This window comes from Chiloscyllium punctatum, chromosome 20, assembly GCF_047496795.1.
Source record: "Chiloscyllium punctatum isolate Juve2018m chromosome 20, sChiPun1.3, whole genome shotgun sequence".
Taxonomy (NCBI): Eukaryota; Metazoa; Chordata; class Chondrichthyes; order Orectolobiformes; family Hemiscylliidae; genus Chiloscyllium; species Chiloscyllium punctatum.
Genome location: NC_092758.1, coordinates 51,196,903 through 51,221,887, shown reverse-complemented (window position 1 = coordinate 51,221,887; position 24,985 = coordinate 51,196,903).

The following is a 24,985-nucleotide window of genomic DNA, read 5'->3' as shown; positions in this document are numbered from 1 at the left end:
AGACCTAAGGAGCAACATTTTCACACAGAGGGTGTTATGTGTATGGAATGAGTTGCCAGAAAAAGTGGTGGAGGCTGGTACAATTACGACATTTAAAAGGCATTTGGATGGGTATGTGAATAGGAAGGGTTTGGAGGGATATGGGCCGGGTGCTGGCAGGTGGGGCTAGATTGGGTTGTGATATCTGGTCAGCATGGATGGGTTGAACTGAAGGGTCTGTTTCCATGCTGTACATCTCTATGATTCTATGACTGTATAACATGCAATTTAGGAATATACCATATAGGTATAAAAATTGTATAAAAACTATACATTGCATCTGTATAGAACTTTAGTTAGGTCCAGTTTGATATATTGCATACAGTCTGGTCGCCATGCAACCAGAAGGATTTGGAGGCTTTGAAGGGGGTACTGAAACGGTTTAACAGGATGGTGCCTGTTTGAGAGAGTATTAGCTATGAGGAGAGATTGAATAACTTTTGGTTTGTTTTCATTTGAACATTGGGGCAGAGTGGCAACCTGATAGAAGTTTACAAGTTATGCGAAGTGTGGATAGAATGGATAGAATGGAGTCTTTTTCCCATGGTAGAAATATCACTTACATGGCGACAAAGATTTAAGGTAAAAAAGGGAATGTTTAAAGGAGATTTGAGAGGCAGCTTTTTAACACATAGGATGGTAATTGCCTGGAATGAGTTGTGTAAGGTCCTTTTCTACATTACCTCACCAAAAAAAATTGCATCAAACCGAAAGAAAAAGCATTCAATGGTGCAAAGCTTACTGGTAGGCCAAAAGATTGAATTAATTTAAGAAATCAGCAAAGAATGACTAAAAAATAAAGAAATTAGTATATGAGAACAAACAAACAAGAAAAATAAAGACAGGCAGTATGATCTTCTATTAAAAAAGTCATGATCTGGAGGTGCCACTGTTGGACTAGGGTAGACAAAGTTAAAGATCAACGAGGTAAAAACAATAACTGCAGATGCTGAAAACCAAATACTGGATTAGTGGTGCTGGAATAGCACAGCAGTTCAGGCAGCATCTAAGGAGCAGCGAAATCGACGTTTCGGGCAAAAGCCCTTCATCAGGAATAAAGGCAGTGAGCCTGAAGCATGGAGAGATAAGCTAGAGGAGGGTGGGGGTGGGGAGAGAGTAGCATAGAGTACAATGGGTGAGTGGGGGAGGAGATGAAGGTGATAGGTCAAGGAGGAGAGGGTGGAGTGGATAGGTCGAAAAGGAGGTAGGCAGGTCGGACAAGTCCGGACAAGTCAAGGAGACAGTTACTGAACTGGAAGTTTGAAACTAGTATGAGGTGGGGAAGGGGAAATGAGGAAGCTGTTGAAGTCCACATTGATGCCCTGGGGTTGAAGTGTTCCGAGGCGGAAGATGAGGCATTCTTCCTCCAGGCGTCTGGTGGTGAGGGAGCGGCGGTGAAGGATGCCCAGGACCTGCATGTCCTCGGCAGAGTGGGAGGGGGAGTTGAAATGTTGGGCCACGGGGCGGTTTGGTTGATTGGTGCGGGTGTCTCGGAGATGTTCCCTAAAGCGCTCTGCTAGGAGGCGCCCAGTCTCCCCAATGTAGAGGAGACCACATCGGGAGCAACGGATACAATAAATGATATTAGTGGATGTGCAGGTAAAACTTTGATGGATGTGGAAGGGTCCTTTAGGGCTTGGATAGAGGTGAGGGAGGAGGTGTGGGCACAGGTTTTACAGTTCCTGCGGTGGCAGGGGAAAGTGCCAGGATGGGAGGGTGGGTCATAGGGGGGTGTGGACCTGACCAGGTAGTCACGGAGGGAACGGTCTTTGCGGAAGGCGGAAAGGGGTGGGGAGGGAAATATATCCCTGGTGGTGGGGTCTTTTCGGAGGTGGCGGAAATGTCGGCGGATGATTTGGTTTATGCGAAGGTTTGTAGGGTGGAAGGTGAGCACCAGGGGCGTTCTGTCCTTGTTACGGTTGGAGGGGTGGGGTCTGAGGGCAGAGGTGCTGGATGTGGACGAGATGCATTGGAGGGCATCTTTGACCACATGGGAAGGGAAATTGAGGTCTCTAAAGAAGGAGGCCATCTGGTGTGTTCTATGGTGGAACTGGTCCTCCTGGGAGCAGATACGGCGGAGGCGGAGAAATTGGGAATACAGGATGGCATTTTTGCAAGAGGTAGGGTGGGAAGAGGTGTCATCCAGGTAGCTGTGGGAGTCGGTGGGTTTGTAAAAAATGTCAGTGTCAAGTCGGTCGTCACTAATGGAGATGGAGAGGTCCAGGAAGGGGAGCGAGGTGTCAGAGATGGTCCAGGTAAATTTAAGGTCAGGGTGGAATGTGTTGGTGAAGTAAGATCACACAACACCAGGTTATAGTCCAACAGGAAGTACAAGCTTTCATAGTGCTGCTCCTTTGTCAGGTAGCTGTTGGGGCGGGATCATAGGACACAGGATTTATGGTAAAAGATCAAAATGTCATACAACTGATGCAAATTATTGAACAAACCTTGATTGGTGTTACGTCTTTAATCATTTTGAATGGAGATGCAGGTTTGAAGTGATTAATATGTAAATCCCCGAACTTCTTTCAAGTCACAGTCCCAACATAACTTAAGGTTTTATAAAAAAAGGTTACATCTAAGCTCAAATAATGTAATTAATTGATGAAGTTAGAGGCTGTCTGTATCCTAATCTTGAGTCAGACTTGACTTGAATGAAGTTCTGGGATTTACATATTAATCATTTGAAACCTGCATCCTCATTCTAAGTGAATAAAGACTGAACAGCAATCTAGGTTTGTTTAATGCTTTGCATCAGTTGTATGACACTTTGATCTTTTACAATAGATTCTGTGTCCTATGATCCTGCCCCACTAGCTACCTGACAAAGGAGCAGTGCTCTGAAAGCTTGTACTTCCAAATAATCCTGTTGGACTATAACCTGGTGTTGTGTGATTTTTAACATTAAAAAAGGCTTTAGAGCTATACAGTGGGTGATCTTCCCAATTCATTATGGTTCCAAATAGGACACTCCAAACTGTTAAACTCCCGGGTGAGGAAGGATAAACAATGCCTCTTTTTTTATTGATCCACTAACTTGATTGATTGCTGCAAAGTTGACGTAAGAATGATGCCTCACTTTGTGGAAATTCTTCTCTCTTATCCCAATGGATTTATGTTTTAAAAAGAGTCTATTTTAACAGACTTATTTGAATTAATAAAAAAAGTAAGTTTATTCATCGCTACACATGAGAAGAAATATTAATTCAATTCACATGCGCATAGATTAGAAATAAGAGATGAATCCAAAAAGATAAAAAGAGAAAAGAAGCAGGTATACAGATCATTCTCTGAATTGTTTGTGAAAAATGGATAGTTCAACATTGCAGTTCTTGCACTGAGGTTATCAATAGGTGAACAGTCAGCCTCACAACCCACAGACTTATAGATAGGGTTAGGGTTGGGGTTAGGATTTGACTGAGATTCTGCAGACCTGATTCCTTTCAACATTCAAGGAAAAAGAGAGTCCTTTTTTGTCCTGTTTTCTTTTTGACTGATCTATAATATTCAGAATTAGTGTTGGAGTCTTTAACTATAAGACTGGTTGATTAAAAGATCATTCTTTGATTGTGACTTTCACAGCACACTAAAATTCAAAAGCAGGCTAATATACCAGAGAATATTTAGTTCCTCCAGTCTACTCCAGTCTTTGTAAATTCCTAGTGTAAAAAAGATATGCCTGCCAGTTGTGACTTTTCCTGATTATCTCTTCTTGTTAAGTCTCTCCTGTTTGATATTTGTCTGACAGTTTACATTTTTAACATTCCATTGGCTTCACACAGAACTTTGCAGGATAATCACTGATTTTAAATCCTGAGTTTTCTGCAGCAATCCTCCTTTTAAAAACAACACAATTTGGGATTAAAGGTAAAAAATGATGATAAACACTTCAGAGATCGAATTCATTGTTGTAACAAAAGGAAGAGAGTAGCCAAAGTGAATGTTGGTCCCTTGGCAGATGAGACGATGAAATAAATAACAGGAAGCAAGGAAATGGCAGACATCAAAAAGTGCCTTTTACTTCTTGCTCCAGACATGAAAACACAAAAGTAAAGAAGCAGCCTCCACCACAAAATAAATTTTAATAGGAAATTAATTGGATTTAAAGTCTGGCAAGTCTAATTGCTTGCATCCTAGGTTCTTAAAAGAAGTGGCTGCAGATGAAAAGAATAAATTGTTTGTAGTCTTGCATTCTTCCTTAGATTCTGAAACGGTTTCAGCTAATTGGAAAACTGCATAATGTAACTTGGGCATTCAAGAAGGGAACAGAAATCAGGAAAAATCAAGCAAGTTAGCCAAATATATGTCATTCAGAAATTGCTGAAATCCATTAGCAGTCAAGTAATGGCAGGGCACTGAGAAGAATACGTAAAATCAGGCAGAGTTGATATTTTTTTTATGAAACGAGATTGTTTTTGATGATTTCATCAGAAATCTTTGACAACATGAAAAGCAGAATGGATAAAAGTAAACCAATAGATAGAGTGTCCTTTGGATTGCCAAAAGCATTTGATAACATGCCCCATGAAAGATTTGGGATAGTGTTGGGATAGATTATTAACATGGAAAGTCATGGGCTAATGAACAGTTGGAAGGAATTGGTATATTTAATGCTTGTAAACTGTAACTAGGGGATGCCACAGGGATTACTGCTGGGACCTCAACTATTTATAATCTCTATTATTGTCTTGGATGAAAGAACCAAGTGTACTGTAGCCAAATTTGCTGACAGTACAAAGTTTGGTAAGGAATCAAGTAGTGAAGAGAACATCAAGACCTGAAGATTTGCTCTGTTGTGAAAATGCTTGAAGTGGTTAAAAAGCATAAATTTCACCCCTGAACATAGCACTTCCCATTTTCATAGGGACAAAATAGAGGATGAGTCAGGATTGCAAGGACTTGACTGCAGGTATGTCATAGAGACAGTATATACATTTAGAGATGCATCACAACTCAAAGGGTTCACTATCTCAGTACTTCAATAGCATTTGGCCACTTAAGAAATGAATAACATGGCAGCATTCATAACACTTTCATTTGATGCAGATTACTGCACTATCTGCTTTTGAGCTGCTCTGATAAAGCAATGGGTGATGAGAGCTTTGAGCTAACAACTTGGCTAATAACTCTGCATATATAGACCACAAGCATAAAAAGAAAAGCCATGCTGTCACACACAATTTCATTCAGTGCATATTCTGGGAGCTTAAGCATTGTCTCCACTGTCTGGATTAGCCTTGCATAGATCTACAGTATTTTCCAGACCATATATTATGATTCTTGATGGTTTGTACAAACACACCTTTGTGAAGACTCAGCCCTCACCACCAAACATATGGCAGCTCAAAAGAAAGCCAACGGTAACAAGAAGTGATATGGAGTTGGAAGGTGGAGAACATGGTCAGCTCTAGAGGGTTACAGGCAGGCAAGGAAGGAGCTCAAAAATGGTCTGAGGAGAGCCAGGAGGGGGCACAATAAAGGCTTGGCTGGAAGGATTAGGGAGAATCCAAAGGCATTTTACACATATATGAGGAATAAGAGAATGATCAAAGAAAGAGTAGGGCCGATCAGGGAAAGCATAGGGAACTCGCCTATAGAGTCTGAGGAGGTAGGAGAAGCCCTAAATGAGTTTTTTGCTTCTGTCTTTACTAAAGAAAAGGCCCTTGCAGTGAATGAAACCATTGAGGAGCAGGTAAGCATGCTGGAATGGATAGAGATAGAGGAAGCTGATGTGCTGAAAATTTTGACAAACATTAAGATTGACAAGTCACCAGGGCCAGACCAGATTTGTCCTCGGCTGCTTTGGGAAGCCAGAAATGTGATTGCTTCGCCACTTGCGAAGATCTTTGCATCCTCGCTCTCCACCGGAGTCGAACCTGAGGACTGGAGGGAGGCAAATGTAATTCCTCTCTTCAAGAAAGGAAATAGGGAAATCCCTGGCAATTACAGACCAGTAGGTCTCACAACTGTCATCTGCAAGATGTTAGAAAGGATTCTGAGGGATAGGATTTATGACTATCTGGAAGAGCATGGCTTGATTAAAGGCAGTCAGCATGGCTTTGTGAGGGGCAGTCATGCCTCACAAATCTTATTGAGTTCTTTAAGGATGTTACTAGACAAGTTGATGAGGGTCGAGTGGTGGATGTGGTGTATATGGACTTCAGCAAGACATTTGATAAAGTTCCCCATGGTAGGCTAGTTCAGAAGGTCAGGAGGCATGGGATACAGGGAAATTTAGCTGTCTGGATACAGAATTGGCTGGTTGACAGAAGACAGTGAGTGGTAGTGGATGGAAAGTATTCTGCCTGGAAGTCAGTGGTGAGTGGTGTTCCACAGGGCTCTGTTCTTGGGCCTCTACTCTTTGTAATTTTTATTAATGACTTGGATGAGGAGATTGAAGGGTGGATTAGCAAGTTTGCAGATGACACAAAGGTTGGAGGTGTCATTGACAGTATAGAGGAATGTTGTAGGCTGCAGCGTGACATAGACAGGATGCAGAGATGGGCTGAGAGGTTGCAGATGGAGTTCAACCTGGATAAATGTGAAGTGATACATTTTGGAAGGTTGAACTTGAAAGTTGAGTACAGGATTAAAGACAGGATTCTTGGCAGTGTGGAGGAACAGTGGGATCTTGGTGTTCAAGTACATTGATCCCTTAAAATTGCCACCCAAGTGGACAGGGTTGTTAAGAAAGCATATGGTGTTTTGGCTTTCATTAACAGGGGGATTGAGTTTAAGAGCCGTGAGATCTTGTTGCAGCTCTATAAAACTTTGGTTAGACTGCCCTTGGAATACTGTGTCCAATTCTGGTCGCCCTATTGTAGGAAAGATGTGGATGCTTTGGAGAGGGTTCAGAGGAGGTTTAACAGGATGCTGCCTGGAATGGAGTGCTTATCTTACGAAAAGAGGTTGATTGAGCTCGGACTTTTTTCATTAGATAAAAGAAGGAAGAGAGGGGACCTAATTGAGGTGTACAAGATAATGAGAGGCATAGATAGAGTCGATAGAAAGAGACATTTTCCCAGGGCAGAAATTGTTAACACGAGTGGTCATAGTTTTAAGCTGTTTGACGGAAAGTATGGAGGGGATGTCGGAGGCAGGTTCTTTATGCAGAGAGTTGTGGGAGCATGGAATGCATTGCCAGCAGCAGTTGTGGAAGCGAGGTCATTGGGGATATTTAAGAGACTGCTGGACATGCATATGGTTACAGAAATTTGAGGGTTCGTACATTAGGTTTACCTTACATGAGGATCAATGGTCGATACAACATCATGGGCTGAAGGGCCTGTTCTGTGCTGTACTGTTCTATGTTCTATGTGGGGTAGAGTTGAGGAACCCCAAGGAATAAAGACCTGATGGGAGTTGTGTACAGGCACCTTAGCAGTAGTCAGGATGTGGAGAAGAAAATAAATCAGGAGACAGAAAGGCAAAAAGTAAGAAAGGCACTATTACAATAATCATGAGGACATCAATATGCAGGTGGACTGGGAAAATCAGGTTGGTAGTGGATTCCAAGGAAAGGATTTAGTGGAATGTTTCTTGGTTTTTTTTTGAAGCAACTTGTGGTATAGCCCTAGGAAACAGGCAATTCTGGATTTAGTGATGCATCATGAGGAAACTTGGAGATAGTGAGAACTGCGGATGCTGGAAAGTCAGAGTCGATAAAGTCTGGAGCTGGCAAAAGGACAATAGATCAAGCAGAATCAGAGGGGCAGGGGAGTCAATATTTCAGATCAGAACCTTTCATCAGCACTCTGATTTGACAACTTAAGGTGGAGGAACCCCAGGAGGCAGTAACCATAATTCACAATAGAATTCACTGTGCAGTTTGAGAGGGAGAAGCTGGAATCAGATTTAACAGTTTTACAATTGAGTAAAGATAACTACAAAGACATAAGGGAGGAAGTGGTCAGAGTTGATTGGAAGGAGAGCCTTCTAGAGAATCAGAACCAAAAGTGAATGTTGTGGAACAGCAAGGCAAGAGCTCCTAGGGGTAATTTGGGAGGCACAGCAGAAATTCATCCTAAAGAAGAAAAGTCATACTATAGGGAAGATTAAGCAACCATGGCTGATGGGGGAAGTCAGGGACTGCGAGAAAGTAAAAGGTAAAGCAAATAAGGTGGTGAAGATTAGTGAGAAGCCAGAGGATTGGAAAGTCTTTAAAACCAGCAGATAACTTGTTTTTATTCATTCACAGGATGACAGCATCACTAGTTAGGTCAGCGTTTATTGCCCTTTCCTAATTGCCAGAGAGCAGTTAAGAATCACATGTAAGTCAGACCAGGTAGGGATGGCAGCTTCCTTCCCTACTGGGTATTAATGGACCAGATGTTGTTTTCTGACAATTGTGAATGGATTCACGGTCATTATTAGACTTCTAGTTCCAGATTTTTATTGAATTCAAATTCCGCCATGGTGGGATTTGAGCCTAGGTCCCTAGAATGTTACTTGAGTCTCTGGATTAACAATCCAGAAATAATACCACTAGGCTACCACCTCCTCTAAACTAAAAAGGCAATAAAGTGAAGCAGATGAAATATGAAAGAAATCCTGCTAGTAATTATAAAGAAGATTGCAAGACTTCTTGTAGATGGCTAAAAGGTAAGGGAGAGACAAGAAAGGACATTAGACCACTGAGAAATGAGGCTAGAGAAGTAGCAATGGGGAACGAAGAAATGGAGGAGGACCTGAATACTTACTTTGCTTCGGTTTTCACAGTGGAAGACTCCAACAGAATACTCAAACTTCTAGAGAGTCAAAACCAAAGTGTAGTGGTCATTACTAAGAAGAAGGTGCTGGGAAGCTGAAAATTCTGAAGGTGAATAAATAACCTTGGCCAGATGGACTATACCCCAGTGTCCTGAAAGAGACCACTAAGGAGATTGAAGAGACATTGGTGGTTGTCTTTCAGGAATCACTGGAGTCAGGGAAGGTCCCATAGGACTGGAAAATGGCTAATCTAACACTCCTGTTTAAGAAGGGAGGAAGCCAGAAGATGGGACACCATAGGCAAGATAGCTTGACCTCAGTCATTAAGATTTTAAGTGTCGATCATTAAAGATGAGATTGTGCAGTACTTGGAAGTGCACTGCAAATGGGGTTGAGTCAGCATGGTCATGACCAATAAATCTCTTAGAATTCTTTGAAGAGGTAATGAGCAAGTAAGACAAAGAGGAGCCAGTGGACATGATGCAATTGAATTTTCATTTGACTAGGTGCCACGCAGGATACTGCAAAATAAATAAAAGCCCATGGTGTTTGGTGAAAGTTACTGGCATGGTTAGAGGATTAGCTGACTGGCTGAAGGCAGAGGGTAGCTGATGACTAGTGAAGATCTGCAGGGGTCTGTGCTGGGACCACAACAATTCATGTTACACATTAATAATCTGGACAAAGGAACTGAGGGCATTGTTGCTAAGTCTGCAGATGACATAAAGATAGGTGGAGAAACAGGTAGTATTAAGGAATGGAGAGGCTGCAGAAGGATTTGGACAGGCTAGGCGAGTGGGCAAATAAGTGCAGATTGAATACAATGTAGGGATGTGTGAGGTTGTCATTGAGGGTATTGAAGACAGCGATAAATTGGTTCTTGATTGTTAAGGTGATCAAGGATTACAGGAAGAAGGCAGGACAATGGGTTTGAGAGACATGACTAAATGGCAGAGTAGGCACAATGGGCTGAAAGGCTTAATTCTGCTTCTATACTTGTGGAGGAGACAAGGTATATAGACCCTTTGTTTTCAAGTACTCTATGATTAGTTTACAATCGGTGATACTAGCAAAACAAAGTCAAAAACAGTCACACGCTGTGCCATCCCTGTTAGTTAGCTTAGTTGGCTGGATGGCTGATTTGTGATGCCAAGAGTGTGGGTTCAATTCCTAGACTAGCTGTAGTTTCCATGATGGGCATTCTTTCTTAACTTCTCCCCTTGCCTGAGCTGTGGTGACCCTTAGGTTAAATCACCACCAGACCTCTCTCTCTAAAGAGTGGCAGAAGACCTATAGCCTGTTAGGACAATGATAATGTTGTCCTCTTACTGGCCATTACAGCATTCTCTTTGTCACAATGCGGAAATATTTATCACCACAAAAATATTCCAACAAGGGTTTACCTCTGGTCCATTATTCAAAATTCTGTACAAAAGACAAAATAATTACTCTTATGCAGCCGCTTGATGGCCATCTTCTCTAATGCCTTTGCCTGACAATTAGGACTGGTTAACAGGCATTATACAGTGCCTTGACTGAGTGAGAGTGGTATCAAGGATGAATACCATCAACCTGTTGGGGGATAGAAAATTTTTGTTCTATAATGCCGCTGCTATATCTCTGAGGAGCCTCCTAGTAATCTGCTGTGGTGCAGACTGCTGGTATACTGTGTGACCCTTAGAACCCCTTGAACACCAATATTTGCAAAAGTGATGGTAGCAGCTTGAGCTTACCTGCCAACAACATGCATTGAATTGTAATTTGTCTTATTGGAAATGAATTGCAAAATGTTGTAATTGGGCAAATACCAATATCTCTACTACCACCTAGTTCTTGCAAAAATGTTCAGTAATAAAAGGCAAGATTTTTTTTTATTGATTTCTCTATTGGGATACAAAGTTAAAAATCACACGACCCCAAGTTATAGTCCAAGAGGTTTAATTGGAAGCACTAGCTTTTGGAGCACCGCTCCTTCATCAGGTGGTTGTGTCAGGGATGAAGGAATGGTACTCTGAAACCTAGTGTTTCCAATTAAACCTGTTGGACTATAACCTGGTGTTGTGTGGTTTTTACCTTTGTACACCCCAGTCCAACAGCGGCATCTCCAAATCATGACTTCTATTGGGATAATATGCTTTAGAACTTGCTGTGATAAAGAATTAGTGATTAGAAATGTTTGACATTTTGTGGAGAGTTAAATGACTTGTGCCTCCCTTGAGAATGCTGCTGCACAGCTTATATATGACTGATCACAAGCATTTAAGATGTAAACTTTTAACTATGGGAAAAGTCCTTCACTGCAGTCCTGGCAAAAAATAATAGTAAGCTTAAAGCACGTCTCTCTGCCAGATGCTGCATATTAGTATAATTGGAGATTTGCCTTAGATTTTGGTAGTAAGCCAGTGTTTTGCAATTAAACAAAATCTGCTTTGTATTACTTTTGCCAACACATATGTTGTCGCTCTGATTTTAGTATGCTGAGATGAAAGTTTTGTCCCACTAGTGATACACAAATCATGCAGAGTAATTGATGGATCAACTCTAATGAGAAGCTGGATTAATCTTCAAAGGATTAATTACATCTTATGGTTTTGTGAAAATAGTGAACTTTCTAACTCATTTGGGCTTGTGGGTAGACAGCTGGCTCATTAACATGCACCAAAGATGAGCAGCAAAAAGATTTATAAAGCCACAAGAAACATGGGAAGAAAACTGATACCTTTGAATTATATTCTTTACTTTTAAAGATTACTTATAGTGTGGAAATAGGCCCTTCAGCCCAACAAGTCCACACCCCTAGACCATGGGCAATTTAGCATAGCCTGTTCACCTAACTTACACATTTTTTTGTGAATGGTAGAAGAAAACCCACACAGACAGTCGCCTGAGGCAGGAATTGAACCCAGGTCTCTACCACTGTGAGGCAGCAGTGCTAACCATTGTGCCACTGTGTCTTTTCTTCTTTTCCCTCAATGGCCTTTTGAAATTGTACCTTCTGTCTCTATGCATTTATAAAGTTTTTACTGTTTCTCCAGTTGGAACTTGTGTCTACTTCTTCATGCTCAATCCCAGTCTAGATCTTTCAGGATGTACTTGCGTTTTTTACATTTACTGTGTGGTTTTTAAAGAAGTAACCAGATAATTAATACATTCTTTTCTGACAAGGAAACACCGCATAAGCTGGTTTTGTTTTGTCCTGTACAAAATTGGGAATCCGATTTTCCAAATCTTTCACTGGATGATTTTCTTGTTTTTAACTTGTTCATGGGTGCTGGTGTTACTGACCAGGCTAGCATTAATTATCTGTCCTTAATTGTCCAGACGCAGATAAGAGTCAGTCACATTGGAGTATGTGGAGGCAGGTTTTATTCTCAAAGGACATTAATGAACCCGATGGGTTTGTAGGTCAGTTGACAGTGGTTGCAATGCCAGGCAGCATTTGTTTTCAGATTCTTGTGGAATTCAACATTTACCATGGTGGGATTTATAGTCATACAATCACTGAGTCATACAGCAAGGAAACAGACACTTTGGTCGAACCAGTCCACACTGATCATGTTCCCAAACTATACTAGTCCCACCTGCCTGCACTTGGCCCGTATCCCTCCAAACCTTTCCTCTTTATGACGTTATCCAAATGTGTTTTAAATGTTGTAACTCGACCTGCATGCAGCACTTTCTCTGGCAGTTCATTCCACACATGAACCATGTCCCCATAACGTTAGCCGAGTATTTCAGATTTCTAGTCCAGTGACATTCTCATTATACCACTGCCTCTACATCATAGCTTTGGTACTGGTGCAAGTTACTTCTAATTAAATGCTATACTTGGGACCAATATGCTAAGCCTCACTCCAAGGTGACTAAAAACTCTGGAGAGCACATTAGAATGTCTGCAGGAAATGAGGACCCCAGTCAGAGAACACTTTGGCAGTCAAGGACATTCAGCTTCCGATCTCCATGTAAGTGTCTTCCAAGGTGGCCTTCAAGACTCACAACAATGCTGATTCAGTGAGCTGAGACTAAATTCCATACTAACAAAAATGGTTTCAACCATGATCTTGTTCATGTCACACTACATGTGATCCCACCACACTTCTGTATCTGTAAAATCTTCCTTATTGTTCTGTTCTGATACCATCACCTTGTAAACCTGGACTACACCTCCTCCCACCTCCTTCCTGTAAAAATGTCATCACTTATTCCCAATTCCTCAGCCTCCACCGCATCTGCTCCCAGGAGGACCAATTCCACCACAGACCACACCAGATGGCCTCCTTCTTCAAAGACCATAATTTCTCCTCTCACATGCCCTCCAGCACATCTCATCCATTTCCCGCACTTCCGCCCTCAAACCTCACCCCTCCAACCATAACAAGGACTGAATTCCCCGGGTCCTCACCTTCCACCCCACCAGCTTCTATATACATCGCATCGTCCTCCGCCATTTCCACCAGCTACAAATGGACTTCACCACCAGAGCTATGTTTCCCTCTCCTCTGCTGTCTACTTTCCATAAAGACCATTCCCTCCGTGACTCTCTTGTCAGGTCCATGCCCCCAGGAACCCATCCACCCCTCCCAGCACCTTCCCCTGCCACCGCAAGAAATTGCAAAACCTGTATCCACATCTCCTCTCTCAAATCTGTCCAATGCCCAAAAGGAGCCTTCCACATCCATCTGATCTTACCTACACATGTCATTTACTGTATCCATTGCTCTGGATGTGGTCTCCTCTGCATTGGAAAGACAGGAGGCCTACTTGCAGAGCGCCTCTGAGAACATCTCCGAGACAGCTGCACCAACCAACCCACCGCCCCTTGGCCGAACACTTAAACTCCCCCTCCCACTCCGCCAAGGACATGCATGTCCTTGGAGTCTTCCATCACCACTCCCTCACCACCCAATACCCTGGAGGAAGAACACCTCATCTCCTGCCTTGGGGCTCTCTAACCATACGGCATCAATGTGGAGTTCACCAGTTTCTTCATTTCCCCTTCTCCCAGCTTATCCCATTTCCGAACTTCCAATTCGGCACCACTCTCATGACCTGTCCTACCTGTCCATCTTCCTTCCCACCTATCCGCTCCACCCTCCTCTCTGACCTATCACGATTACCCCCACCTCCTTCTACTTATCGCATTCTCACCTGCCCTCCCCCCAGCCCCACTCCTCTCCCATTTATCTCTCCATCTCTCGGCTCACAAGCCTCATTCCTGATGAAGAGCTCTTGCCTGAAACATTGATTCTCCTGCTTCTCGGATGCTGCCTGATCTGCTTTTCCAAAACCACATTCTTGACTCTGATTTCCAGCATCTGCAGTCCTCACTTTCTCCTCATTGATTTCACTCACCATCTAACACTCTTGGTCACTTGTAGAGACTTATTATTCAACATTCTACTCACATGATTTGTATGATCTTTTGATCTCTCAGCCCTTGATCTCTCTACCCATAAATTCTGTGTCCGTGCACTTCCCTCTCACTACACCTGATGAAGGGGCTGTGTTCTGAAAGCTTGTGATTTCAAATAAAGCTGTTGGACTATAACCTGTTGTCGTGTGATTTCTGACCACCACAGTCCAACACCAGCACCCCCACATTTCAGGGAATGAAAGGAGCCACCTAACTTCAAGTTCACTCTCAATTGCTCACATTGGAATGAATATCTGAATGATGTGTGAATCTCAGAAGGGACTGTGCCTCACCACTCTACTTTGACATTGCACTGAGTATAAGTTCAAAGGCGATGTCAGATGTGGCCTGCAAGTTGCTTTAGAGATCTACTGGATCTCCAAATGTTTTCTCATTAACTTGACCTTCATTTACAGGAGCACAAGTTGTCTTTACTCTATTTACAAAGCATTAACTAGGTAATTGTAACTACCTAACAGAAAAGAAGCAAATCAGATCCAACACCAACTTTACATCACTGCTGCTTGCATGTTTGTTTGAAAAGCATTCTTGGTGCAATGATAGAAGATGTGAGTAATGTCATCTGCAAAGTCCTGGAAATTCAAAAGCGCTGGTTATGACTTTGACCGCTCCTGGCAAAGCGTGATTACTTGTGCCAGAGAAAGCTGCAAAAACCAATGACAGCTCATGTGCTGAATTGCAGCAAAAATGAAGTGTGGAGAAAAGGGAAAAGAGAGCACAAAGGACGAGGAGTGGAGAAGAGAGAGAGAGACATGAGGAAAAAGAGGCAATAAACATATACAGGTATAAGGGCCAGAAAGGTGGTCAGTGTGTTTGAAGAAGGAGTAAAGATTGAGGAAGAGAGAAACTGGACTGGCGAAGCAAGAGGGGATTGATATAAAGGAAACAGGACGGTGGCTGGATCAGCAACTTTGCACAGTTAGAAGAAAGGGGGGTTTTGCTGGGTTGCCAAAATGACTTAAAGTTTGTCAGATGTTTAGAAAATGGGGAATTTGTCTTCCAACTGTCGTCATAGCTCATCTTGGTGAAAGTTACATCTGGTGGATTACTATCACTATCTTCTTTCCTGATAAGGATCAACTGGGCCAGATTGGTTCTGATTTCAGTCGTTCCAACTATAGTTATGATTTCAGTCATGTTAGTAAATTGCTGCAGATTGAAATAACCTTTTTACAATGTTACCTATATGTGTAGCACTGTGAAATATCATGGAGCCTTCAGGCACAAATTTACCCTTGCTGAGGTGGCATGAGTAATGGAGAGGCATGATAACTTAATCGGCTAAGTGTCCAAAAATCAGATTCTTATTGCTGAGAAGAACTATTGCAATTAAATCCTTCCTCCCTCCTGCGATGGTGAGATAAAGTTTACATAATTAGGTAGTGAGAGCCTATTTGCATCTTATTAATTACAAAACTCACCTTACTAATTTCCTCTTTCCAATTAATTGCCCTAAATTGAGAAATGTACACTTCAAAGCCTTGATAGAACTGACCCAATTTTCCTTTGTATACCTTCATCTACCCACTTTTACATATCAATCTTTGCCTTTGGCACTTAGAGTCTTTTCCACTTGCCCATCCTGCCCCTCTGTCTTATAGCACAAAAAAAAAACAAGATTTGCAACCTCTTTCAGTTCAGAAGAAGTCATTTTTGACTCAAACTGTTAACCCTGTTTTTCTCACCCCATAGATGCTGGTGAATTCTTCCAGCATTTTTTGTGTTTGTTTCAGATTTACCAGCATCTGTAGTAATTTGCTTTTAAACAATGCTCTCCATCTGCCTTTACTTCACAGTTAATCTGGAAATTAACATTCATGAGAGAATCCAGTTTTGAAAAGCATTCATTGAGTAAGCATTAGGAGTATTCTGTGATCACTAATCACTAGCTGCCAATCTCTAAGATTAACAAAATTCAATGAAGTATGATGCCCTCAATCACAACTATATCTTTCCAGTTGGCCAAGGCACACAGTCCAAGAACTGCTAGCTAATGCATTACAGCTGCCACATCCTTACACACAACAGGAAGGCCACTAAGGTAACTAGACAATGCTGGGGGCTGCCCAGCAGAAGACAGTAAGGGGACAACTTTTCCAGATCCAACATGAAAGCAGCGCCCCCTCAACCTTTGTTGCTTAGCATCAAAAGGGAGGAAGAGCAGGATGAAATCTCCAAGAAGTGAGGGTGGGAGTGGAGGGTGCCAGGGTGTGGTTCTCACACAGAATCATATCTACAGACACATGTCGGTGTTGGTCTCTACAAGTGACTGAGACCCAGTGCAGAAGAAGATTAAAGATGTCACTAGCCATCATGTCACATCAGTTATTGGATGAGGATTTATGCTCACTAATGGTGGCAATCCCTTCATGGTAGCCCTCAAAGTTACAGCTGCTCTTACGATCTTTGCAAGTGAGTCATTTCAGGGAACAACTGGGGATATCTGTGGCAGTCCATAGTTCTTCAGTCATGTGTGTCCAGGAAGCCATTGATCCAACATTCACTAAATCCCACTTATTCTTCTCATCCAGATTGACATGGGGAGTTGGGCAGTGATGACATCAGGATTCTCATCAATTGCTGGCTTACTATAGGTGCAGGGTGCAATTATTTTACCCATGGTGTTTTAAGAGCGCTGTATCAACAAACAGCAATGTTCAGAAACAGAAAAGGATTCCACTCCCTTAATGTTGAAGTCTTTGTGGTCACAACAGCCAGATTTTGCAGGCCTGTGCAAGATATCCAGGCAGATGCCTGACTCATACCTACTGGAGCACTCATAGGTGCCAGCCTCTCCTCCAAGGATCTCAACATAAACAAGGATGGTTGTGAGTGAGATGGGATTACCTCTCCAGATGTGACTGATGGCACCTCTAAGAAATCCTCAGGCTGCGTCTGAGCAAAGGTACAGTGCCGCTCCTGCTTTGACCAGGGTCAGTGTGGAACACAGCATCGACCTCCTGACGATGAGGCTCTGATACCTGGACCAGTCAGGCAGTGCCATGCTGTTCAGGTCAGACAGTGCCCCCACATTGTAGTGATGTGTAAGGTTTAATTTAATTTGAACAGTTGTTTTCATCTGCTGTTCTTCATGTTGGCAACAAATCTTTACTTGTTTTCATCATTCATTATTCTATGTAATAAAACATTCAGTTTTTCTTTCAAACATGGATCTAATATCCTCAACTTTTAGAAAAATAAAATGTATGCACAAACCTTACTTTGGACCAAAATACAGGGAGAAAACAGGGAGTTATAGACTGGTTAGCTTGCTAAATTCTATTATAAAAGGTTTAAAAGCAGACCACTTGGAAAACAGTGACAGGATTGGACAGAGCCAATGTGAAATTATGAAAGGAAAATCATGTTTTACAAATTTGTTGGAATTTTTTGAATATGTAACTAGTAAAATTGGGCAGGGAGAACCACAAGGTGTGGTTTATTTGCACGCCCATTTGATAAGGGGACAACTAAAGGGATTAACATGTAAAATAAAAGTGCATGGGATTAGGGATGCTGCACTAACACTGATAGGGAATTGGCAAGTAGACAGGAAACAGGAGGAGGAATAAATAGGTCATTTCCTAAGTGCCAGCCAGTGAACTATGGGGTACCACAGGGGTCCATGTTTGGACCCCAGTTGTTCACAATATTGATTAATGCTTTAGATGAAGGAGCTAAATGTAATATCTCCAGGTTTGAAGTTGACACAAAGCTGGGTGGAAGGGTGAGTTGTGTGGAGGAGGCAGAAATGTTTCAGTGTGATTTGGACAAGTTGAGTGAATGGGCAAATGCAAGGCAGATGAAGTGTAATCAGGTTGAATGTGAGGTTATCTACTTTGGTAGCAAAAATAGGAAGGCAGATGATGACATGAATGGTGATAAATTGGGAAAGGAGGAGATGTAATGAGACCTGGGTAACCTTGTACATCAGTCACTGAAAATAAGCGTGGAGGTGCAGAAGTCAATGAAGAAGGTGAATGGTATTTTGGCCTCACAGCAAGAGGATTTGAGTACAGGAGTGAGGATATCTTGCTGAAATTATACAGGGCCATGGTGAGACCACACCTGGAATATTGGGTGCAGTTTTGATTTCTTTGCCTGAGGAAAGATGGTCTGGCTAAGGAGGTGGTATAAGAAAGGTTGATTTTTCAGACTGATTCCTGGGGTGGCAGCACTGACATGTAAATGGAAACTAGATCGGTAAGGACTATATTCACTGGGGTTTAGAAAAATGAAGGGGGAGGAATCTCATAGAAATCTATACACTTCTAAATGGACCAGACAGAGTAAATATAGGAAGGATGTTCCCAATGACTGGGAAGTCCAGAAGCAGCAGTCTCAGTTCAAAGATTTAGGACTGAGATGAGGTGAAATGTCTTCACCCAGAGACTGTTGAACTGATGGAATTCTCTAGCACAGAAGCAGTAGAATCATACCATTGAGTGTTTTCAAGAAGGAGATAGATGCACTTCAGCTACAAAAACCAAATAACGATGGATGGTGGAAATCTGAAATAACAGCAGAAATAATTGGAGAAACTCAGCAGGTCTGGCAGCATCTGTGGAGAAAAAGCACATTCAATGTTTCAGGTCCAGTGACCTTTCTTCAGAAGATAGATACGCTTCTTAGAGTTAAATGAATCAAATGGTATAAGGTGCAAGCAGGGAAAGGTACTAATTTGGACCATCACCCATGAAAGGCAAAACAGGCTCAAAGGGCCAAATGGCCTACTCCCAGTTTTCTATGTTTCCATGTTTCTATTATCAAAAATAACATTGATCATTTTGACAATAACATTGTCAAAAATAATTTTAGATATATTTATCACAGAGCTTATGTCAAGAACAGCATACAGTATATGGATAAATCTTTTACTTCTGCGTATCTCTTTTGCAATATGATCAATTTACATTCTGATAGGTGCTTCTTCTGCCTTTCTCACGTTAACATATGGAGAACTGCAGGAGAGATTTTTAAAAATCCAAAAGCACATATTCCTCAGAAACACTAGCAATAGGATGTTAATTTAAAATGACATAGCTTAGTGCTTTAGTTCAAAATGTGATCACATTTTATTTCAAGTACTACTCAAGAAAAAGACAGCGTTGTAGAAATTGCTGGGAACCATTTTGATCTTAACCACCTGGATAGTAATCTGTTGGAGCAAGCCATCTGTCTATTGTAAAACGTGTCCAATTTTGATCTTAAAGCACCAATGCTTAAAATGCTAATTCAAGTGTTCTTTCCACAGATGCTTCCTTGCTTTGATTATTTCCAGCATTTTCATTTCTTTCCTTTTGAAACATTTCCTCAGATTCTTGTTTGCTTTTTGTTTAATGCAGTGAAACTATTTGCTTTATTGCTAGTTATTTGCTACTGTGCTAATTTAAATAAATGCAAGAAAAATTGAATTCAAAGTAAAGACTACATATTGATAAATATTGTTAAGATAAGCTGCAATTGTATTGCGATCTTTTCAGATCAGCAAATGCAATTCTACTCATTTTCAAAAATGTACAATAGTCTGAATGGCTTCCTTCTGTGCTGTAAACCTTTCTATAATTCTATGTTTCCATAGTCAAGGGTTTTTTTAAAATCCAGGATTTAGATGCATCAAATCTTCATCAAACACACCTATCAATGCTTCCTTGGGCTTTACGCTATCTGGGACTGGGTTGGGAGCACAGGGTCAGGACTATGCCCGCTAGACAAGCTTTATCCAGAAGAAAATGCCCCAGAGTTTTGGATTTTCATTCCTGGGGCTGCTGAAAATGGGAGCCATGGCAAGTGCACCCAGAAACAGAATGGAAGCTGATGGGTGTGGTGGTGATCTGGGTGAAGCACCTGTTTTGGTGCTCCAGAAATTTGTTCAGGGATAAAAAAGAGCAAACAACAACAAAAAAACCAATCCTTTAGCCCTTGTCCTTCACTCCCTCTCAGCCCTACACACACTACATGGCCCACCTCATGCCATTCATCGCCCTTGCCTTCACTGGTCTGCATTCTCTCCTTGGTAACATAAGGGCTCCACCCATCCCATAGTCCCTCATGCCAACCTACGCTCTCCAGCAACCACTATACATTCCATACCAACCAATACCCACAGCTACCCCAATGGCCCTTTATATTTAAAATACCAACATAGTGCCAACCTATGCACCATATGAACAACCGTTTTCCTGAAGAAGGGCTCATGCCCGAAACTTCGATTCTCCTGCTCCTTGGATGCTGCCTGACTTGCTGCGCTTTTCCAGCAACCGTTTTCCTCTCACCTGGGGTCAACTCATCATGGGCATTCCTCCGAACCATGCTGAGGTGAGGGAAATTAAAGCTTTTTGGCAGCCTTTGAAGGATCAACTATTTTAAAATGTCATCAATAAAAATCTATTCACAACATTTAACTTCCTTTAATTCTTTATAAAAAAGGGATATTGAATTCATAGTTTTACTTAAAAAAAAAGGTAGCCACTTGAAGCTGTCAATCAAGTTGTGATCTGTGAGGCACCACAAGGTAATAATGAAATGTTATGAAATCAGTTACATAGTGCTAACTTTCGGAGAAAGTGAAGACTGCAGATGCTGGAGATCAGAGTCAAGAGTGTGGTGCTGGAAAAGCATAGGAGGTCAGGCAGCATCCGAGGAGCAGGAGAATCGATGTTTCGGGTATAAGCCTTTCATCAGGAATGCAGTGGAAGTGGCTGTGGTGGCGGCAACTGTGGGTGTGGAGGTAATGTGCAGAGTAGGTATCGCGTCTGTGTCAGAGGTGGTTAATTTGGCAGTGGCGGTAGATCCTGTGGCAGTGGGGGAGGTGGTCATCTTCCCGGCAATCGCGGAGGTAGTTGTTTGGCAGGTGATCACAGAGGTGGTCGGTGTGGCAGCGGGGGCGGAAGTGATGTCATTGCTTGCCATGGCGGTCGTGGAAGGAGCGGCTGCATGGCTAATGGCATCTGAGCAGTTCCAGAGGCCAGGGGAAGGCTCTGAAATGGTTAAGGAAATCCATGCATTGAAGTAAGTACGTGAATGGTTGTTTAACTTACATTCTTTTATATCCAATATGGTGGAGAAAAACCATTCGCTAAGCGTGTGAATTCTCCTGAGGATGTAGAACAGCAAAGTCCATTGCAGGACTGGGAGAGTGTGGCTCTGAGCTGAGGCAGGACTGACTGCAGGGAGATTAGGTGGCAGCTCATGGCTGCGAGTGTGGAACGGAGGATCGTTGCTAAAGGTTTTGGATTTGTAGTATGTACTGGTTATCCTGTTCAGGTCCAAATTGTGATGGTCTGAATGTAGTCTGGAGTCCATGTGGGATCAGTCGGTTCTATAGGCAGGCACTGAGAAAGGAGATGCAGCTGTGGTAGCAAGTCTGCTTCAGGACGTGGCTGAAAAGCTTCAGGGCAGAGGAGATGACCTGGGGCTGCAGTGAGAGAGAGATTCACTGATGTCCTTGCAGAAAGAGGAGAAGAACATCTTCAAGGTATGTTCCTTGATTCCTGCTGAAGGGTTTTTGTCCGAAACGTCGAATCTCCTGTTCCTCGGATGCTGCCTAACCTGCTGTGCTTTTCCAGCATCACACCCATGAAACTCTTAGGTTTATGTCAGCAGAGTGATTTAACAAAGAATGAATTATTTTTAACACTGTTGCCTATTTTTGTTTTTAAATATTTATCGGGCAGGAGTTTTAATTCCCTTGACAGCTTGGTGGTACTGTTTGTCAGTTCTTTTGCCAGTTCTTTTTGATATTAATGATCGATTCCATAAAATGTTATCTCCTCCATATTTTGTCATTGCCCCAGCAGCTAGCTTTCTTGAACTTCACATATAATAATAGGTTAAGATTTTCATCTCTCATTTTGCACCCTCCTTGAACTGTTACTGTCAGTACCCTATTATAGCCAGGATATGGCAGAATTAACACATTTTAATTTATGTTGGTCCAGAATAATACATGATTCAAGCAAGTTGCAGAGAGGATAACTTTTTAAAAATTTCTTTTATTATAGAACAAACTAAGGGAAGAATAAATTAAACATACCACACTGAAAAAAGGATCAAGCATTCAACTCATTAAGCTCCAATACTGCTGGGACTGTTGAGTTTAAGACCTGATTATAACATGTTTTCTCAACCTCTCAATGAAACGATACTGAAGCCAATGTTATTAGATGAACAAAGCACATTGTTTCTATTCAACGATCCATGAAAGGAACCCTTGAAACTCTGTGAATTGTCTTTTGTTTATCATTACAGAAAAAAAATCAGAAATTATTGTTAAACACAAAGTTGTAATGTTTTTGAGAATGGGAAGGCTGTTTTAGTTTGCCAGGTTTCAGGCTATTGACTCATATTTACTTACAGTTTTTGGGGTTTAAAGGAATTAATAAAATTCCAGCAGTCAATTTCTGCTTATGAAAGGGGTAAGTGACCTATCATGTCAACTAACTGTATTTTTTTAAAAAATGGTAAATTCAGTAAAATTACAAAGCAACTAGTTGACTTACAGCATTTATGAATGGCCAAAACCTGAATTTTCAGGACAAGTTATTTATGGTGATTGGACTAAAAGGTATATATTATTTGGCAATCTTTGCATTGTGGCCCGATAGTTGGATTTCTTAATATCGGTTCATATGACTGAACTATTGGAGACAAAGAGGCAACCAAGTTAAATGTTCCTCATATGACAAACCCTTCATCTCCTGGATCAATCTTGTAAACCTCCTCTGGATCCCCTCCAATACCAGCATATGCTTCCTTAGAAATGAAGTCCAAAAGTGCTCACAATATCCCAAATGCCATCTCACCAGAACCTTATATAGCCTCAGCAAACATCTCCGCTGTTACATTCTAGCCCTGTTGAAATGAATGCTAACATTGTACTTGTGTTGTTGGTTTTAAAAGCCCCTATCTCTATTTATAATGATGAAAATTAATTTTTTTTCAAACAATCTAATGTTTCAAAGTGACTTGGTAAATATAAAGTAAAACTTAACTCTGAAAATTAAGGAGGTCACATAACATTTGGAAGAAAATCATCTAAATAGGGTGAAGGAAAAACAGGATCTTGAAGTACAAATACATAAATAAGTAAAAATATTGAGGCAGAAGAATAAAGCCATTACAAAACACAAACTAAGCACTAGGGGTTATTTCTTGAAAGACAGAATGACAATGTAGAGATGTTATGCTGAAGTTATATTAATCTTGATTAGACCACATTTAGCATTCTGTGTACAACTCTGATCACCAGATTATAAAAAGAATATAGAGGCACTGGCTGGCAAGAAAATAACATTTGCAAAGTTGATGTTAGACATGTTTAGGTATTCAGAATGTAGGAGCAAATCTGTTGAAGAATCATCTAGATGCAAAACTTTAGCTTGCTTTCTTTCCATGGATGCTGCCTGACCTGCTGTGATCTGCACTTTTGTTTTCAGTTCAGGTATTTAGAGTGCAATTCTCTTCTTTCTTGAAAGAAAAATAGTTGATCTAATAGAATCTTTCAAATTATAACAGAATTAATAGTCCAGAAACAGATCATATTTCTACCTGCAGGAAAGAGCAAAATTAGAGATAATCAAGTTAAGATATTAGAAGATATCAAATGGGGAATTCAGGAGAAAGTTATTCTAAATGGACTTTCTAGCAAAGAGAGTAGCTTAGGTGAATATTTAACCTAAGTATATTTAGCAGTGACTGGATCAACACTTGAAAGAGAAGTGAGAGGATGGTTCTGGTAGAGTTGGATGGGGAAAGGCATGCAAAGAGCTGAATGGAGCATCAATGCCAGTGTGAATTGTTTCATAGAATCACAAAATTGTGACAGTCTAAAAGGAGGTTATTCAGTTCATTCTGTCTGCAGAAACTTTCTGAATAAACATTATGACTCAGAGCCATTCTCTTGCTTTTGCCTATAACCCTGAACATTATTTCCATTTAAATAATAATCTGATAATCAGCTAAATGCTTCAACTGAACTTCACTGTAACACATTTGTAGGCATTGCAGACCCTAGCTACTTGCTGTATGAAAAGGTTTTCTTTCACATTTGTTTCTTTTACACGTTGACCTCATATAGGAGTTGGGGCATCATTTAGACCACTACAGGTCATTGGTGAGGCCACTTTTAGCATGCTGCATTTCAATTCTGGTCTTTCTGCTGTAGGAAGGATGTTATAAAGCGGGAAGTGGTGCAAAAAAGATTTACAAGGATGTTACCAAGACTGCAATGCTTCTGTTATATGATTAGGCTGGACAGTCTGGGATTGAGGAGTAACTTTATAAAAGTTTATAAAATCCTGAATGGCATGGATAGGGTGAATTGCCAAGGTCTTTTCCCCAGGGTTAGAAGTTTCCAAAAAAAACCAGACAGCATATGTTTAAGGTGAGAGGGGAAAGATTAAAAAAAAACCTAAGGGGCAACTTTTTCACACAGAGGACGGTATGTATACAGAATGAGCCACCACAGGAAGTGAAAGAAGCAAGTACAATTGAACCACTTAGACAGATACATGGATAGGAAAGGTTTAGAGAGATATGGGCTAACTGCGGGCAGATGGGAAGTAGTTCACTTTAGGAAACCTGATTGACTTGGATGAGTTGGGCCAAAGGGTTTGTTTTCGTGCTCGATGATTCTATGACTCCATAACTCACTATTCCCCACAGTTTACAATGCTTCCAAAACCTAGGTTATTAACATATAAAAACAAGGATTCTATAAGAGCATAATATAAAGGAGCAAAATTAGACCATTCAGCACATTGAGTCTGCTCTACCATTTTGATCATGCCTAATATGTCTCTC